Here is a 3,199-nt window from a genome sequence, read left to right on the forward strand (position 1 = left end):
TATGTTTATTAAAAATGCTAATGTTATTTATCTACATATTAATATCGTCGTCATCATCATCATCATCATCAACCAGGATCAATCCACTGCTGGATGAAGGGTTCCGCAACGTGATTCTACTACTATCGGTTTAATGAATTTGTGATATTATACCTATTTTTATCATCCTTATCATCATCGACCTGAACCAATCCTCTGCTGGACAAAGGCCTCCCATACCCTGATTATACTCCTTTCTGTCATTTCAGTTGCTGTATTTATCAAAATTGGTGATATTATATTATATCTATTTATAATGCCATTATCATCATGAGCCTGAATCAATCCACTGGTGGATAAAGGCCTCTCTAAGTTGTTTGTATTTCTGTCGGTAATATGAATTGCTTTATTTATAAAAATTGCTGATATTATATATACCCATTCATAATATCGTCATTATCATCATCAACCAAGATCAATCCACTGCTGGATGAAGGTTATCTCAACCTAATTCTACTCTTCTTGGACAATTAAATTTATGATTTTATATACCTACCCATTTATATCGTGATTATCGTCATCAACCTGTATCAATCCACTGCTGGATGAAGGCCTCTTTAAGCTGATTCCACATCTTTAGGTCTTATAAATTCCTATTCTTATCAGAATTGGTCTATTCCTCTCAGATATAATATGTATTGCTTTATCATTTATCAACATTTGTCTCGATATGAACGTCCCGCACCGGGAAACACATATTGTTGAAGGTTAATTTTTAATTCAAAATTTGATTTTTAAATATTATTTTATGGCTGCAAGCATTTATTTTTGATAGGCAATGAAACAAAATGATTAAATTAATTTTTTTTACGCTGCAAACCTTCTTCTATTATCTAAATGGGACTCGAAAGAGATTAATATTCACATTATATTGGATCGCTATTTATATTAATCACATAATATTGCTGTATATTCGAATTCGGTAGCAATCGGCGATTGCCAGTTGTCGAGACTAATTTTTCCTCCGTGATGGTCGATGCAAAAAGGTAAGATTGTTGTTGTTTTAAATCCACGCATTGCAAAAGTCAACAAATAAAATTTTTCTCCATTTGATATTGACACGAGCACTTTTTAAATACAATTTTATTGGTGTATTTAACAAGCAAAGAGTTATGGAGCTCCAAATTTGTAGGTCTTGCCACCAAAACTGAGGATTTGGAGACAGAAAAATGCAATTTAATTTCACAAGACAAGTGGAGTGCTCTAAACTACATAAGGTAGAATGGTAGATACTACGATTTTTAATACATGGAATAGCTTTCCTAACTTATAATCGAGTCTACATACTATGTATGTGAACAATCATTTTCAAACATGAATAATATAAATAGCATTTAGAGAAGTCAAATAACCGATGAGAATTTGGAGTCGCGCCTGAAATTAAAAACTACAAATTACATACCAAACATACAGAAACTCTCCAATAAAATGCAAGGAAGGTCATTGTTCACATTAGTTTTAAAGAATTCGTGAAAATTATAAGTAGGTACTTATGTAATTCATATTCTGTAAAAATTATATTTATAATTTCAACAATAAAAACAAACAAAACGTTAGTTTTATTCGGGAAATCTTCTTCACTTAATAAGTAAACAATTATAAAATGTAATTAATTCATTTAAATATACAAATGGCTCTCAAATTTTTGTTTAACCACTCATATTTGGCTCCTTTGGTCCAAGATTTTGCCGACCCCTGTGATAGGTCAAGAGGCCTGAGGTGGTGTCAGACGATATTGTGAAGGCCAAACTTCAGAATAGACTACGCATATGACCCCAAATTTATATTGGCAGTGACAAGATGCAATTCGTAAAACTGACGAATCAGCGAAATGTCAAACTGTCTGAGGTGAATGAAAATTCATCCCGAAGGGAAAACTATGGCACCGTCTATGGATACTTCAAAATTATATTACTATCCAACACCGCCAAGCCGTCTGCAAGACCTAGCGAGACAGACTGGCGACCGCCAACTGGTTCTGCTAGTAATATAATAAGGTGATACATGCATAGACCAAAGGCACCTAGTGGAAAAATACCATAGACTATAGATACATATAGACGCCACCCGTTGCATTGCTAAATGAAGCTACGTGCCGTGCGTTTGGTTTGTGGGCGAGCGAACGCATTCGCCTATAAATGTTCGAGACCATAGACCATTTCGCTAGTGCTCGCCCAAAGTGCTCGCACTAGACGCTCAGAATTAAAATATAATTTTCTGTTTTTTTACGTTATATAGTATTTTTAAGCGGTCAAAATGCAACCAATTAGGTAAATATATCCATAATTTAAGTTATTTTAAAGAAACACTAGGTCACTGATATTAAAATAAATAATAATATACAAATAAATTGTCACGAGCATGTATCAACTTACCTATGAAACGTAATACCATCTTCTTGCTTATCAGTACGGCTACCATATTTTAATACAACATGCAGAACCACCTTTCCTACTTAATTAACTAAAAATATTTACCACTGACTTTATGTTTAACACAAAAAATAGCAAATTTAGCAACACGAACAACACGCTACGTGAAGCGATTCGGCACTATTTGCCGGCGATATTTTTGGAAACCAACTTAAAAATATGTAGACCTTTTATCTTACTCTAGCACGTGTCGCAGAGATTATAAGGGTGCCGAATACTTTCTCACTCGCACTCATGCATCGTTTTTGTTCAGGCCTTGAAAAATACGAAGCTTCCAATAATTGAAACTTTTTGACCGTACTACCTAGGTAGGTAGGTATCTAAAAACATTAATAAAAAATATTGTATATTATTTAACCTCAAAGATAAAAATCAAAATAAATTTAAAAAAATGTTATAAATGTGGTCCCATCTTTCTCAAATTGCAAAGCTATTAAACATATTTAGGAGGCGATGGGTCGACTATGCAGATCTGATAAAAATAATGTATACGAGGTGTATGCTTTGGTCATACTTATTTGTTTTCATTGATAAAAGAATACAAATTGCAGATGGTGTTGGTTAGTTTTTAAAACCTAATTAAAACACTGTCCAACCTCTTTAAATGAAATTCGTAATGGTTTAGGTAGATAATATACCTACCTAAAATAATAAACGAATCAAGGAATCTATATATTTTTATACAATTTTTATGAAACACAATAAAGTGGTAACATTGTGTCTTGCTC

Source organism: Rhyacophila brunnea, unplaced genomic scaffold (genome assembly GCF_057557595.1).
Source record: "Rhyacophila brunnea isolate RB1 unplaced genomic scaffold, BYU_Rbru_1.0 scaffold_4, whole genome shotgun sequence".
Taxonomy (NCBI): domain Eukaryota; kingdom Metazoa; phylum Arthropoda; class Insecta; order Trichoptera; family Rhyacophilidae; genus Rhyacophila; species Rhyacophila brunnea.